Raw genomic sequence first — 17,471 nt, forward strand, 5'->3', positions numbered from 1 at the left:
GTTACTTTTCTTGCTAATTATGTTTATTGAGTAATGATTATTGAAATATGGTATTTCCTATTTTATATTTACCATAATTTGGTAAGCAGTAGTTCAACATCGTATTTCAAATATCTCCATAAAGTGTGCAATGTAGACACTTAGGAGAAAAAAAAACATTAAAGCAATAACTTCTTAGACGCTGAAGTAAAGCAATTAAGTATCTTCTCTGGCATAACTCATTCTTTGCAGAAACTAAAGCAGAAAACTGATCAATGTTAATGTTGATGTCTTACAGATTTTCTACCATAAAAGAGAATCTATACGCTTTATTTTAATGGTAGAAACCAGGTAGCTGAGTATACCAGAATTGCTACACAAAGCTACCTTCAAACATTCATTCTTGTCATACTGGGAGGCATGATTTTAAAATGAGGACAGTAGAGAAAACTTGGTTCTCCTGGGACAAAGTGGGGGGCGGGGGGGGTTCTCTATCAGGGGACCCAGGAAGGGCCTGATTCCTAAAGAAAGGAAGATGCATGCATTGTGAATCCCCTTCTTGCCACCCCACAGAAAAGAAAGTCACCGGCTATTTATTAATGCAGAAAGACTGTTAATTCCAGGCACCAGACACATGAGGAACACAGGGTCCTTTCTGAATCTGAACAGTTATCTTAAATCTAAATTCACAGAATATTAATGAACTGATTCTAACAACTAAAATAAATTTAACTACTAAGGTATACTTCTTTTTTTTTTTAAGCGCGTTGATTTTATTTTCATCTTATTTTACTTTATTTCATTTTATTTCACTTATTTTTACTTGACTTCAAGTTAGTTAACATACAGTGTAGACTCGGCTTCAGGAGAAGAACCCAGTGATTCATCACTTACATATGACACCCAGTGCTCATCCCCAAAAGTGCCCTCCTTAATGCCCATCACCCATTTAGCCCATTCCCAGACCCACGTCCCCTCCAGCAACCCTCAGTTTGTTCTCTGTATTGAAGGGCTTCTTATGGTTACTTCTTTTATGCAACTATATTATTTGTTACTATCAGTCTAGTTTTCCCTTTTAACCTACAAAAATAGACAAAAGAAACAATGTGTCCTTATATTTCTTTAAAATGTATGAGATGGACAAGAGAGTAAGACAATGTTTCCTCTATTTTTTGGCATATGTGAAAACAATTAAAATGTCAATTCTCCCCTAGAACAATCCTGTCAAGGATCCTATTTTCTTGCTCTCCAGGACCATTTAATAGCCCTTCGCATTTTTCCACTATTTCAACATGTAGTTAGCATGTGGAATCAAAACTGAACATTAAATAGCACGTTTATTTCATATTCTTGCATAGTTTTTGCCACTTTTTCTATGAACTGTTTACACATGCAGTGATGGTTTTGATTCACAGGGTCGATTCTGCTTCAATTATACCTCTGCAGAGTGTCTCTTATTCTGTGTGTGTACATTATAAGTTTTGCCTACTACACTATCTTCTCGTTGCATGGCCTACGTTTCTGGTGCACAGTTTATCTGCTTTGAAATGCACACTCTAGTTTTGATTCCCACCCTCCAAAGCATCTTGAGACTGAACCTGTGTCATCTACCAATTCACTGTGCACAATCTCGAGGACTCCTCAGTAACACATGACAAGGCTAAAGCCCACAGAACCACACCAGGGACTGACACCACAGGATGCCTCCCACTAGCACCTTTCAGGTCAAAAAGGGACTGACGTGACTATGATGATGGGTAAAAAACAATGGGCAATAGAATGGACCACTCACAGTTGAATGCTGGTATTATTTTACAACTGCTTCTTTCATCTGTGTATAATATGAATATAGAATTATGATATTAAATATATAACATTTTCATAGTATTTTATAAAGTAGGTATTTATCTGAATTAAAATAGAACAAAATAGAAACTCATTTCAATGTGAATTAGTAAATATCACAATAGTGATCGAAATCACTTTGTGTTGCACAAAGAAATGGAGTAATTGTGCAACAGCATTTTTATTTTTAAGTATTGCCTAAGTTTATCAGAAATTGTTATTACAACATGGAAATGTACTACTTAAAATAATAATTATATGGGACTCTTTAGGAAAGAAGGCTAACATGCAATTCTTTTTTAATTTTTTTAATCTACTGAAAGGAAAAAATCTTGATTTTTTAATAATTTTATTCATTTATTTATTATTTCAACCAATCACTCAATAATATTTAATACCATTTAATGGTCTACTGTGTGCCAGGTACTAACTGCTATGGACACAGAAAAGTTCCTTCTTCACGGAACTTACATTCTATGGACATGACAAGAAGAAGGAGAAAGAGAAAGAGAGGGATGGGGAGAGGAAGAAGGACTGGGGGGAAGGTGGGGAAAGGGGAGGGGGGAGGAAAAGAGGGAAGGAAGGAGAAGAAGAAACACAGCAATAATAAAAACAGACAAGTAAATAATGATTAATAATTAATTCTATGGGTAATAAACAATATGAAGCCCTGAACTAAGAAGAAATTCATAAAACTGAAAGAAGAAACAGTTCCAAGGTGATTAGATACAGGTCTACAGACAAATCCTACATCCTGTCCTCAAGACAAATTACAGGTGTATTCAAGAATGAAGATGTCACCTGTTCCCTTTATACCTCTGCACTGAAACACCTTAGCAAGTTTGATATACATTATTTCTTTTAAGTGTTCATTTATTTTTTGAGAGGGTGGGGAAGGGCAGAGAGAGAGGGGGGCAGAGAGAGAGGGAGACAGAGGATCTGAAGCAGGCTCTGTGCTGACAGCAAGAGAGCCCAATACGGGGCTCAAACTCAGGAACTGTAAGATCACAACCTGAGCCAAAGTCGGACAGTTAACAGATTGAGCCACCCAGGCACCCCGATATACATTATTTTTATGAGGTGTCACTACACATCCTGAGAAATGCAAAATGTTCTCCCAGTTTCCATTTCTGGGTATATGATGAACCAAATAAACTGTAATCCCTTCTGCTACCAAATGCCAGAAATGCTGCTTCAAAAATAATAAACATCTTTTCAAATGCCATAGTCACTTAGGGAAATCCCAGGGTGAGTAGAAAAAGAGAGCTAATTCAGCAAGTCATGGCACTGCCCCCAAGGATGCCAGGCTTGGTAGCCAAAGGGCCAGAAACCTGATGTCCTCAAAGGCTGTGTCTTTGCCTGGAATCTGGGTGAGGAAAGCGCCTCTCCAGAGAACAGATGGAGTTTTAAACCTACACATTTTCAGGTCGAAGTGTCCTCAAACAGAGGTGATAACATTAATAAGTGGTCTCAATACTCAATGAGGTTATGCTCCCACCAGAAGCGAACTCAAAGTCATCGTGGGGAAATAACCTCACGATGAAGGCTATCCAATGACGGAGCGCGGGTAAAGATGAGCTCACAAGTAAAGCGTCAGCCCTCACCACAGCCACATGATCATTCTGATACGAGCAGAACTCCGCCAGCCCGGTGTTAATATGAAAAATAATTCAGGTTCACCGTTTTATGCCTAATTCCGTCCATTATCAACAACACCAACAACAAAACATGGGAAGTCTCCTAGAACATTTATAAAATATATGCTTTCCTAGTTTTTAGGCTGGAAATCTGAAGGGTTCTAAAATTATCATTCAGTTGGTGAACTAATCCTTCAAGAAATCAGGGAAAGAAACAGCAGAACAGATAATCATGACTAATTGTTCTATTTTTAATTAGGGTATAATTTCTACATAGTAAAATGTACAAATTCCAAACGTATACACCCATGACATCCCGGTCCAGATCAGGATAAAGAATGCGTGTGCTGCCCAGAAAACTTCCTTGCACCCCCTTCCGGGTCTGGCCCTGGGTAGCTGTCAGCAAGAACCGATCTCCCTACCGCTATCACCACAAATGAGGGTCACATGTTCTTCAACTCCACAGACATGGAATCACACAGTCTACATGTTTGTCTTTGCTTTGATCCAACCTACTTTTTTAAACTCAAGTTAAATTTAATTAATTAATTTTAAATTAATTTAATTTAAATATTACTGTATATGTCAGTGGTTTCTTTTATTTATTTATTTATTTTTTTTAGTGACAGAATAATGATCCCTTCTATGATTATGCCACAGGAGTTTTATTCACACTTTGGTTGATGGACATATAGCATGTTTCCAGTTTGGGGCCATCACAAATAAGGCTACTATGAACATTCTTGTAGAAGTCTTTTGAGTGGCATATACACTCATTTCTCATTGGTATATACCTAAGACTACCTTAGTCAGAGTCAGTTTCCTTACCTCAAAGCAATTATTTTACTTTTTACCACAGAGGGATTTTGCCTATTCTAGAAATTCACAGATATGGAATTAGAAGGTGTATTATCTTTGTGTAAGGTTCCTTTCACTCAGAATAACAACGTCTGAGATGCATCCATTGTGGAATGACTACTCAGAAAATAGTAACAGGACACTCTTAGATTTTACTGTATGTTTTTCAGATTTACCAGACTTTTAGAGAGTAATTGTGATTCCACCTGTGTGGTTTATAAATTTATCATGTCCTTAATAAGCTGCAAAGTCTACTAGGTTCAATGAAGCAATGGTCTCATCTACCTACCAAGTGTATTCTCACTCGGGAGACAAACTGACTCAACAGATATCTACTGAACATGTATTTTGTGTCAAGGGCTGGGAATACATGAAACACATCTCATTCAGTACGTGGGCTCGTGTGGGAGATAAGGCTGATAATAGCACATGTGTGCTGGTATAGGCACAAACACTGGGTGCAAAGGGCCATGGGGAGAGAGCTCCTCACCCAGTCCGGGAGCCGGGTGAGACTTCTGGGAGGAAAAACTTCTGACAACAGCCTGGAGCTTGAAGGATTTAGGCAGATGAAGAGGCACTGAAGGGCGGGAGGAGACAAGACTCTGCAGGGCTGGGGGACAGGGGACTCGGTGTGGTCTAGGCAAATAGTTCCTGGCCATTGAAAAGCTAGGATGCCAGGGAAAGCATGAAGCTCAGTATTACTGGAGAGAAGGATTTAAGGTAGGAGTCAAGGAGGCGAGGCTGGAGAGACAGGCAGAGGCCAGAACCCTCAGGCTCGTGCATGAGGTCTCAGAGAATTAGGATGTTACCGTGAAGTCTCCAGGGAGCCACGGGAGCAGGCGCGGGGCCGGCCTCAGTGAGTGTTTTGGGTCATAATTCTCACTGCAGCACGCACACAGGTGGGTGTAGGATAAAACAGAGGTGAGGAGGGGCGTCTGGGCGGCTCAGTCTGTTAAGCGTCTGCCTTTGGCTCAGGTCACGATCTCATAGTTTGTGAGTTCGAGCCCCACACTGGGCTCCGTGCTGTCCGTGTGGAGCCTGTTTGGGATTCTCTCTCTCCCTCTCTCTGCCCCTCTCCCACTTGTTCTCCCTCAAAATAAATAAACATTTAAATAAAAAATAAAATAAAATAAAGCCCTGTGGAGATGAGAGGGAGATTGCCGAGGGCCCATGGACTAGAGGAGTCCCAGGTCCTGAACTGAGTGGAGCAAGGGCAGGAGAAGCAGACCAGAGACCACAGAAACGGGACCCGCCGTTCACCTATTAACAGTCACAGGGAAAATACCGATAAGCTCAAAAGTGCCTAATCCTAGGCAAATCAGATGAGCTCTTCTCAAAGTTAAAATACCAGCCCTAAAGCAGTGATGCGTCTCAAAAGTAGAGAGTCGTCTCCTAGAAAGCAAGGGGGAAAGCAAACTGGCGTTCTCTGCCGATCAGGGCACAAAGTCAAAGGCTGGAGGGCTCCTGCCACCACATCCTGGCGCATCCCTGGCCTCCTGGGATTCACAGCTGACATCACCTATTGGTTCAGCCCAAGGTTTAGCCCAACCTCCAAACCCTAGTTGTGTTCCTCAACGCCGTATTTTGACAAGTGAGTTCTCCCCGAAGCCCTCGGATGCACTGCTGTTATGTCAAATTTTAGTTTTCCCACATAACAAAGTATTTGCTCTTTTGGCCAGCGGGGTTTTCCTCATGAATGTAGATAACTCGGGGGCAATTTTCCTGTCCGTGTAAATAACCGCTGAGTGAGGGATTTCTCAATTGTGAATTATTGAGGTTGTGGAGAATCTTGTAAAAGTGGCAGGTAACACCTAGAAAGTGACGGCTGGGGAATCTCTACATATTTTGCTACTAAATGACATCAGCTGGAACCAGAGCCTTCCGGTCCTTAATCTCTGAAAAATCTGAATCACATACACACTCATTTTACCCTCAGCTTTTCCTCTAAGTCAGTGGTTGGCAAACCAAGTCCAGCTGACTCCCGGTTTTGTGATTAAAGTTTTATTGGAACCCGGCCCCGCCCACTTGTTTACACGTCATCCAGGACTGTTGTCACACATTCCAACAGCCAGCTAAGTAGTGGGGACAGAGACTTCAGGGCCACAAAGCCCAAAATATATACTATGTGGCCCCTACAGGAAAAGTTTGCAGACTCTTGCTCTAAGCAAAGCCCAAACAAAACAAAACAAAAAACAGCTGCTCTAAGCAAAGCCCAAACAAAACAAAACAAAAAACAGCTAAAATATCTTTTCCAAATTTATCGAAAGAATAAAAATGAAAAGACACTGAAATCACTAAAGAAGAAGGGAGGTTTAAAATCTCCCCAAAGCTAGCCCAATGTCTCGTGTTCACTCAGATGTACCAAAGTCATGAGCGGCTGGAGTGCAGCACATTGGAAACCCCTGCACGGGACCCCAGCCCTAGGAAGACCTGTCCCAGTTCTGAAGGGAATCCTAAGGAGGCTGATTAACCTGTGGGAAAACCGTCTCAGGGAGATCTGCCGACCCCCAGGGGCACACTGGGCTCTAGAAGACAGAGGGCTCTAGAAGACAGGGGGAGTGTTTCATGAGCTATTTAAAAGAAAACGTTGAGATCCTTAATGGTGTCAAGGTACCAAGCAGAGGCTCCCGCGCAGCCAGGAGACCGTGTGGCGTCCATGGAGGAAGGTCCACACCCCCACCCCCGCCCCCAGTGTTGCCCTGACCCGCTGACAGGTGTCAGTGTGGCCGGAGGGCAGTGCTGTGCCTGCAGCACCCGTTAGAGCAACCTTTCTTCTCTAATGGGAAAGCTTCAGCGCCCCTCCGTGAACATGGAGAGCACCTGCTTTAATAAATCAGGGTCCGAAATGGCAAATCTGTCTTCATTTCCACCTCAGAACGAATCGTCCAGCACTGTTTAAATGCACCCCGGCACGGATCTCTTTGTGTATTCCCCGAGGCCCGTGGTTATTCTCGCTTGTTTCACAGCGTGTACAAATAAAACCCATCCAAGTCAAATACCTAGCTTTCCCCATACTCTCCTCCACCCCTCCGCTTGCCTTCCGAGGCCAACCTAACACAAAACACAGAATATTGATTAAAAAAGCACTATGGACCCCTGCCATACATTATCATCGGCCATACGTTTTCTTATTTCCCACGTATAATAATAAACACGTTTGATTTGTGAATTTTGGAGCACAGTGCCGGCAGTTATTGAAATGCAATCCTTTGGGGGTAAATGTCTTATTCCCTCCCCTCCCCCCAAGAACAAAGTCTGGAGTGTGAGCTCCTGTGTGAGGGACGGATAAGGGCACTTTCCCCACAGGCCCTAGTTCTCCGCCCCTCCCTTTTCCCTCAGACTCTCCCATTCATTTTTACCTCTGACAGTAAAAACCCCAGGACAAGACTGTCACAAAAAGGATTATCTTTCAGATCAATGGTGAAATTGATTCCAACCACTACGATTTATCAGCCCGCAGCAGAAGTGCAGCTGGTTAGAAAAATGTCCTCTCTGGAGCCCACACTCAGCTCACCTGGGCAGCATCTAGCTTCATTTTACATGAATGCAATATCCTGATGCTTTATCCGAATACTCCTAATCATAAAGTGTGTATCACTTGGCCCAAGGGATCTTTTCAATATTCTTTTGTAGGTGATATGGGTGTCTTCACTTTCAGCTTAATACATTTATAATGCACCAGGTACAGATTATTTTTTTCAGTTAAACTTTCTAACCCTAAAAATGGAAGCTAAAATATAGATTAAATGGCTTCAGGTCCAACAGGAATAGACAAGATTAGCCATCCTACTTCGTGACAGATTTTTGGTATTCCACATCTCCCCCTGCCTTTAATTGTTGTACATCAAAACCCAGTGGAGGGTTTACTAAAATTACCGACAGCTTTACTGACCTAAGTGTTCTTTTAACCGTGGAATTAAATAGCAGTGGAATTTTACTAACATCAGCTTGCTTTTATAAGACCAGAAAACCTAGGATTTCAATTCTTTGGTATAATTTAAATAAATTAAAACTCTAGCTTACTTTATCAGTAACTCAAAACATCCTACCTAAAAGCTCCAAATCCTGAAGTAAACTGTTTAGCTGACTTATAACAGGTCAATATCATTTGCTGAAAAATGAATTACCAAAGGCAGAAGTTACCTTAAAGAATTAGGATTAAAAAAATGGGGGCAAGGAATATTTATCTATGTACTTACATACACATAAATGTAGAGTACCAGATCAATGATTTATTATACTCAAACAGCAAATAAACAGCTAGAAAGAAAACAAATATGCCAAAATGATATATTCATATCATACTGCCTTGTACAAACATTTTACGTCTAGTGTAGACATTTTTTTTTAATTTTTTTTTTAAGGTTTTATTTATTTTTGAGACAGAGAGAGACAGAGCATGAACGGGGGAGGGGCAGAGAGAGAGGGAGACACAGAATTGGAAGCAGGCTCCAGGCTCTGAGCCATCAGCCCAGAGCCCGACACGGGGCTCGAACTCACGGATCGCGAGATCGTGACCTGAGCTGAAGTTGGACGCTTAACCGACTGAGCCACCCAGGCGCCCCTAGTGTAGACATTTTAAGTTATTCAAACCAGAAATAAAGATTGACCAAAACTTGCCAATGGCTTGTATTTTAAATATTCAAATTAAGCCAAGTATTTAGACTCTAAAATGTATTTTCTCATAAAATATGATTACATACAGTGACAAAAACTTACATAACTGAAATACCACTGAATTCAAATGTACAGATTCAAAGTTTATTGTGAATCTTAGATTACAAGGCCATCCAGCAAAATCTTTTAATCTAAGATCAGATTTGCATTTAGAAAGATCAATTATCCTACAATGAACACAATGTTTGGAGAAGAATCAGAATAGATACAGACAAGTCAGCTGGTGGACTAATTAATCAGTTTACTATCTATTGTCTCTCACCGAAGTAGTCAAAAAAGATGGTTGACTAAACTAAGGATGGTCATGTGTAAGACAGAGAGACTTACAGATAGAAGGTAAAATTGACAAGACTTGGTGATACTAAGAAAGATAACTGAGGTCAAGAGAAGTTGCAAAACAGATTTCTGAGTAAATGGTTGAACAGTATAGCCATTTATTGAAACAGAAGCACGAGAAGAGGACCCAGCTTGGAAGTGGGGGGAGGGTGGGGATGGGGGGGGGGGGAAGTGTCCTGAATTTAGCTTTCGACATGTGGGATTTGAGGTGTTTTTGAGACATCCAAGTGTAGAAGTCACAAAGGCAAATGGATATATAGGTCTAGGGTACAGACAGTGACACTCAATAGAGATTAACATTTGTGTCACTGGAATATAGCTAGATCTTGACACCACAGACATGAATAATATCACTGAGAGATCTCACATCTTGTGATCTACTACGAATACAGAAAAAGAAGCATTCAGAAAGGTAGGGGAACTTGTGTCACAAAGCCTAAAGAAAAGGAAGGTGCTGAATGTTGCTAAAATGACCCTGGTAACCTTAGTAACAGCTAATACTGTATAGTGATGGGGTTGGAAAGCATAGGAGGATAGCATCAAGGAAGTCAAGGTATATAAGTCAAGGTATAAGGTATGAGTATAAGTCAAAGAAGACCATCGGTAAAACCTAACTCATTCCAGAAGTCTGAATGTTAAAGAGAGAAAAAAAAATAATTTCCAGAGGGAAAGATTAATTAAATGAAGTTTTTTTTTTGTTTTTTGTTTTTTGTTTTATTGGGGGAAAGTTAGGTCTGTTTAAGCAAGAGATTGAGTACAAAAGAAAAGCAAGGATTTCCTATATGGTTAAGTTCTTGATAAGCTGTAAGTGATGGTATCCAAAGCTCCAGAGGTTCACCTTTAAAAGCAAGAAAGCTTGGATGGTTTAGGTAGGTTTATTTGCTTGGTATCAGGAAAGCAAGGTTTCCATATGATTGTTTTTATTTGCTTTGTAAAACAGAAGATGTCATCTACGAAGCCTGAGCAGGAAGCTGGAGAAAGAGAGGGGAGGAGGCATGACAGAGTTGTTGTAAGGACTGTGAAAACATTGATGATCAGAGAAGCCTAGCAAAACACTGGACAAACACTGCTGAGAGCCCTCTTGAAGCTGGTGTCCAAACATGAGAGTCAAACCAATTGGTCTTCTTGCGTGTTTCCTCCAACGTCCTGTGGCTACACAAGAGCAGACTTTAAAAAACAAACAGGTGGGTTTATCAAGGTTAGTGTCTCCTGAAGATGTCCATGCAAAGATTGAAGAGCAAGGGTGTGGTATAGACCTATTCTAACGTGGTACATAAACAAGAGTGTAATTGAGATTATGAAACAGAGAGTCAAGTGGGGAAGAGAAAAAGGGACGACTGATACAGTGGGAAAGAATAGGAAAGGAAATGGGCATGAGGTCCTGATATGGTCCAAAAACAATCATGGTGAGAGGGGTTAAAAGAGCAAGCTAGGAGGTGAGGGCATCTGTCTGGACAGATGCAGAGCAGCTCCCCTGGGGATCTGGAGGTGGAACAGGTAAACACGTTGACGGTCATAACATTGCTTGTTGTGTGTGGTCCTGGGAGTGGGTAAGCAATGGCCCCGCCCCCAAAAGTGAGGTTTTTCTCCCTGATGTAATTGGAGCAGTTAGAATAGCTCAGAGCAAAGGGCAGTGTGGATAAGAATGTGGCAGCTTTTGAGGTGCTTCCCACGGGGAACAGACATGGGTTCTACACCCACATCTCAGCTCCCTCTTAGAGCTGAGGACCGTCTTCCAGAAGAAAGAGAAACAGTAGAAGCCAAAAATAAATGTAAGGGTAACCTATTCAAACTCCTTAATTTTTTTTTAAAGGTTATTTATTTATTTTTGAGAGAGAGAGAGAAAGTTCTACTGGGGGAAGGGCAGAGAAAGAGGGAGAGATAGAATCCCAAGCAGGCTCTGCTCAAATCAGCAGAGTCTGACATGGGGCTTAAATCTGCCAACTGTGAGATCATGACCTGAACTGCAATCAGGAGTTGGACGCTCATCTGACTGAGCCACCTGGGTGCCCCTCGAATTCCTTTAGTTTAACTAAATTTGCAGGGTTGTGTATTTAGAAGTGTCGAATGGCTGACTTAAGCCTAAATGTTTTGGTCCCCAGACCACAGAGGTCTCTGATACTCCACTTATCCCTGCCTTGCTTTCACTGGTCATCTGACGACTTGAAGAAGCAGCCCTTAAAAGTGCAGATTAAAATGGACATTTGATTCCAAAATATTTTTATAAATGAGAAATGAAACAGAAAGGGGTACCTGGGTGGCTCAGTTGGTTAAGCGTCCAACTTCGGCTCAGGTCATGATCTCGTGGTTCATGAGTTTGAGCCCTGCATCAGGCAGGGTCTGTGCTGACAGCTCAGAGCCTGGAATCTGCTTGGGATTCTGTGTCTCCCTCTCTCTCTGCCCCTCCCCCACTCATGCTCTGTCTCTCAAAAATGAATAAACGTTGAAAAAAATTGAAAGAAATGAAACAGAAAAAGAAATTTACCTACTTCTTACGAGAGCAGATCCATATAGTTTTTAATCTGAATGACAGAAGTTTGAGAAATCGAAGTAAACAGGGCTGATTTCACTTATGGTGTTAAATTCACTCCCATGGTTATGATTTCCCTTTGTCTTCAAAGACAAATATCACTAACACTAATGACACATTGGCGGTGCTTTGGCCTCAAACTGTCTTTCCAGTAATCCTTAACCATTACAGGAAAAAAAACCCAACATTTTAGCCAAACTTCAATGTGAACTTTGGAAATAACTCTAATTTCGTTTTTTTTTCTTTGTTATACACGTCATCCCTAAACCAATTACCTTGAAAAAATTACATTTATGTGAAACAGTAATACAAATACACCAGTTAAAACAGAACTAACATACTACACTTTAATTGTAAAAAAAAAAAAATCTTATTTATCTTTCCACTAGATTAGTATAAGCCATGTTGATAATATCATAAAACAGAATAAATGGCAGATAGTCATAACATATCAAAGCTCAGCATTCTTAAATTCATAAATACAGACATTAAATAAAACCAAAATTAGATTTATTATAGATAATTACATGGATATTATTAGAAATAAAAGTGATTAAAATTCTGTATTCTATGGTAGCAGCTTTGAATATTCTTACCATTTGACTTATTTCCTGACAATATTTGAGGGATGAAACGAGGATAAGAAAGGGAGTCGTTACAATAGCAGCAACAACACTAAGAAGGCCAATACTTACAGAGCGTGGACCCTGTTACCCTGGTAGATGCTGTTCTAAATGCTCTGCAAAGATGTGGACTAAAGGGGCCCTTGCACACAGTTGGTGGGAATGTAAACTGATGCAGCCACTATGGAAAAAAGTATGGAGGTTCCACAAAAACTAAAAACAGAACTACTATATGATCTAGCAATCCCACTTCTGCATATATATCCACAGGAATGGCAATCAGGACCGCGAAGAGATATCCACACTGCCACGTTCACTTCAGAATTAGTCACAATAGCCAGGACATAGAAGAAGCCTAAAGGTCCATCAGTGGATGAATGGGTAAAGAGAATATTATATGATATATATGAACGTATATATTATAGAACTCATGGAAGCAGCAGAATGGTGGTCAACAGGGGCTGGGGAGAGTGGAAAATGGAAAGGTATTAGTCAAAAGGCACAAAATTTATATAAGATAAATTCTACAGGCATACTGTACAACCTGGTAACTACAGTTAACAGTACTGTATTGTATACTTAAGAATTTGCTAAGAGGTTTGATCTCTTTTTTTTTTTTTAAGTTTATTTATTTTGAGAGAGAGGGCAAATGTGCATGAGCGTGGGGAGGGGCAGACAGAGAGGGAGAGAGAGAATCCCAAGCAGGCTCTGTGCTGTCAGTGCAGAGCCCAACAAGGGGATTGATCCCACAAACCATGAGATCATAACCCAAGCCAAAGTCAAGAGTTGAATGCTTAAGTGACTGAGCTACCCAGATGCCCCAACAGGTTTGATCATATGTTGTATTCGTATTACTACCACTCATTAATAATAATAATGATGATGATGATGATGAGAGCAAGAGGAAAACATAAAATAAGTGTTTTGAAAAATTAACCTATTTATGGAATACCTCACAACAACACTGTGAGCCATGCATTTGCTGTCAGCCCCATTTAGTGATGGCACAATGGAGACAGAAATGTACATCAGCCCTGGTCGCACAGCGGGTCAGTGGCAGAGGCAGGATCTGAACGCAGGCAGCTTTCTCCAGAAACCAGCCCTTAACCACGACACCACAGCTCTCTCAGAGGCAGGATCCTATCTGTAAGAACAGCTTCAGCAATCTCGTTCACCAATAAGTTTATAATGAGTGTGGTGCTATACTGTTGAAATATCACTATTTCATGGAGGCCGTCCTACATGGAGGTGTCCTCCTATATAATTCCTCAGCATGTTCACAGACTTTAGAATATTAACAAGTAACTTTAAGCTATAAAACAATTTATACATAGATGAAGGATTTCCTGTGATATAACAGTAACCACAGCAACAGAGTAAGATAGGTTTGCAAAGTGAAAAGTATCCTAAGGTATTTTATGCCCTCACGAAGAAGCCTCCTCTCAATTTACAATAAGGACATAACCAGTAGCAGCAAAATCATAGTAAATTTTCATAATGGATTATATTACTATCCAGATGAGCAATATTTCAGCTTAGCCTTTTTATTTCCAAAAGAACGAGGGTGATATTCAAACCTATCCAATTTACATCTCAATAATAGGAATGCTTAATTTGCTCAACATTTTATACTAAATCTTGGATAAGGTAACATTTTAAATAAATCACGATATGGACATAAGTTCAATGTGGAAAATATGCAATTAGAATACAGTTCTAACAATAGCATATGCATCCCATGTAAGTATAAAGTACAGATGGGCAGTCAGTATACGGCACAGTCATAATTAACTTTGGATATATTTCCTTAAGAAATAGATTTGTTTTGCTTGGTTTTGTTTTTGTAGATCAAAACTTACTGTGACAACAAGGCTTTACTGGAAAAATAACGTGGCAAATCCATTTATAATATCTATTCGCAAAGGAACTATAAGATTGCTTAAGTAAATAAATATTATTTAAAGACCGCCAGTACCGTATATAGGATTAATAAAGAGGAATATTGAGCAATGCTCTGCTTTTGCTACAGGGGTGTGTACAGTCCTGTTCTCCTCAACTGTATCAATGGCCTGGATATACATTAAAGCAGGTTATTGCTTTGCAAATATGTGGATGACAGAATCAGAATACAAAATTCAGATAGTTTAGTACAATGTACTGATCTTATCAAGCTGAACTTTAATAGAAATAACTGTGCTCAAGTTCTAAAACAAAACAAAACAAAACACCTTTACAAGTAGAAGGACTAAGGAGATTAGGTGGTAATAGACAACAGCTCTCACATAAATCCACAACGCATGACCATCAAAAGAGTCAATACTGTCTTAGGTCTATAGTGGCTGTGCAACACTCAGAATAAATGCGAGGATCGCCTGTCTGTTGTATCACGGCACACCGCAAGTACTACGGCATTGCATTTCAACAAGGACACGTGAACCGAAAGACGTTCAGAGGAAAACAGCCAGAATGATGATGGAATGTTAAAACCATGTTCCATGCGGAGTATGTCACCCTGAAGCAAAGTTCCCCAAGGTCAGGGGCTGACCACGCCTTGGTTTTGTCACCAATACTGCGGACACAGTAGGGGCAGAGTGAATGTATAAATGTATAAATGAACAAGTTAATGTATCTAAATGTGTAGAAGAGAATACTCAGGCATGACAAGATGGAAAATCTTCAAATATTTGAAGCAGCATATAGAAGGATACAAGTTATTCTATTTGGCCTCAAGAGTGGAACCAGGACCAAAGTATGGAAGCCACAGGAATGCAAATTTCAACTTAACCAAAAGAAGACCATTGTGCTATTTAGAGTCTAGGATGAAATGCTCAGGTTCCTCAGCCTAGAAGGGAACAAAGCACGAGGGAGTTTAGATGTGTTGACATCAGGGAAAACAGCTCCCTGGTAGCTGGAACCCAGAGGCAGAGACAGGCAGCTCTGAACCGGGCACCGTCTCCCAAGTGAAGCTGTTGACTTGATGATGCTGAGTTTGGTTCGAGGTGTCAGTGCTTACAAGCACTCCCTAAAGTGGAAGTATTTGGACTGTTTGTAGAAGTGCTTCCAGAACGATGGCAGAAGGCTGAGGTGTGAAATGACTACAGTGCAGGAAGAGTGGAGCTTTCCAGATCCAGCCCTGAGAGGTGCAGACAGGTGCTCATCAGGGAGGGGCTGGCAGAGAAGTGCAGGAGATGAGGAGACATGCTGCGCCTGCCCTGCCCCAGGAGGGCTGCCAAGCTGCTTAAACACTTTCACACTGGATAATTAGGTTGTAAGTTTGCATGTGGTCTCTTTCTACCAACCTGTATATCCCTGAAGGTAAAATGTTTAAGGTTCCTTCTAACCCTGGAATTTTGTTACTATCAAAATATCAAAACAGAAGTCAGAAAGGCTAAAATGGGGGCACCTGGGTGGCTAAGTCAGTTGAGCATCTGACTCTTCTTTAAATTTTTTTAAATGTTTACTTTTTGAGAGAGAGAGAGAGAGAGAGAGAGAGAGAGAATGAGCAGGGGAGGAGCAGAGAGAGAGGGAGACACAGAATCTGAAGCAGGCTCCAGGCTCTGAGCTGTCAGCACAGAGTCCGACATGGGGCTCAAGCTCATAAACAGTGAGATCATGACTTGAGACGAAGTCAGATGCTCAACCAACTGAGCCACCCAGACACCACAGAGTTTTAAAAGATACATAAAGAGAACTCCTCTAAGGAAAAAGAAAAAAAAAAGTATAAACTAATTATAAAAGTCATCCTTCCTGAGAAGATATGCCACTGAGCAGAAGGACGGCAGAGGAAAATGGCTTAGAGATAAAAACGTAAGATGACCAAGCATAAGGATTTGATTAAAGAAATGCCAGGTGTGACAGAACTAAAAATACCATGTGACTATAACAGTCATTATCTGGGAAATAAATCTCTGTGGATTACTTAGCACATTCTACTGAACAGTACAAACATAAAGGTCAAGATGCTAAAAGAAGTAATGATTGAGAAGGTAGTATTGATTGAGAAGCTTTAGGGAAAAATACAAATCATGTGAAGAAACAGAGACTGCTGCCCTTAGGTCTGGAGGTAGCAGGACTAGTGAAATACGTAAATGGAAATTATTGAAGAATATTTATTTTATATTCTGTAAAACACTTTTTGCATCTCAATATATATCTGTTGTATACATGAGTGTCAGAAGATCCTGAAAATACCCTCTGTCTTCTCCTATAGGGACATTCTAATCATAGTTTAACACCCCCTAGACATGTAAGATGTATCTGAATTTTATAGAGTGATTACCTAAATAGCCTGACAAAGGCGAGTTACCTGAACGTGCCTAGCTTTAGTGGGCGATGGCAACGAGAGAAGAAAGTCATGAGAGCGTGTTATTCAGAAAGATAGACAGAAGTCTGGCAGGATCAGTGTTGAAATAGCTCTTACACGCATATCCAAGTGCCCTGGGGAAATCCTAAACCAGTGTGACAATGATGGGGAAAATGACACAGTGAGTGCAGTTCCCGACTGAGGGAAAGTCCCTAAGTGCAAAATCTGGCAAAGAGCCATGTTTTGTCCTTCACAAACCATTTTAGGGTCTCTTTTAAAAATATTTTAATGGTCCTTGTAAAATGCTTTATACCACATATGTTAATTTCTATATATACTTTAATATACATATGCATAAAATTTACAAGTATCTAGAACTCTGAATATATTTAAATTGTGCCTTTAAATTTGTATTTACACATCAAATATATAAATGTCAAATAATATATATAAAATCTGTAAACATAAAAGTATTTTGAAGGATAATCTCTAGTTTAACAACAGCAAGGGAACTCTGCTGTACACTAAATAAATGTTTATGAAAAGAAGGTCAGACACTAAACTTCATTGAAAAAGGACATGTGTCTGAGCTTTGAATATCAAGTTTTGAATCTACAAAGACAATTCATCTATTTTCCAGATTTGTGAACTGTGAGTGATGAAATCTCAAGCTTGCATTAATG

The 17,471-nt window shown here is 40.3% G+C and overlaps 1 protein-coding gene and 1 long non-coding RNA gene across 3 annotated transcripts in view; one reads left to right on the top strand and one right to left on the bottom strand.

The window, feature by feature from the left end:
* Window positions 1–17,471, bottom strand: part of PRKN (parkin RBR E3 ubiquitin protein ligase) — a 1,338,651-nt gene that overhangs the window by 1,213,771 nt on the left and 107,409 nt on the right. The window lies entirely within an intron of this gene.
* The window catches only part of LOC132666388 (uncharacterized), a 37,131-nt gene continuing 33,033 nt past the window's right edge, over window positions 13,374–17,471 (top strand). Inside the window, exon 1 of the long non-coding RNA XR_009604637.2 lies at window positions 13,374–13,631. This is a non-coding gene — a long non-coding RNA (uncharacterized LOC132666388). The remainder of the gene's footprint in view (window positions 13,632–17,471) is intronic.

This window comes from Panthera onca, chromosome B2 (genome assembly GCF_046562875.1).
Source record: "Panthera onca isolate mPanOnc1 chromosome B2, mPanOnc1 haplotype 2, whole genome shotgun sequence".
In the NCBI taxonomy this organism is placed as follows: Eukaryota; Metazoa; Chordata; class Mammalia; order Carnivora; family Felidae; genus Panthera; species Panthera onca.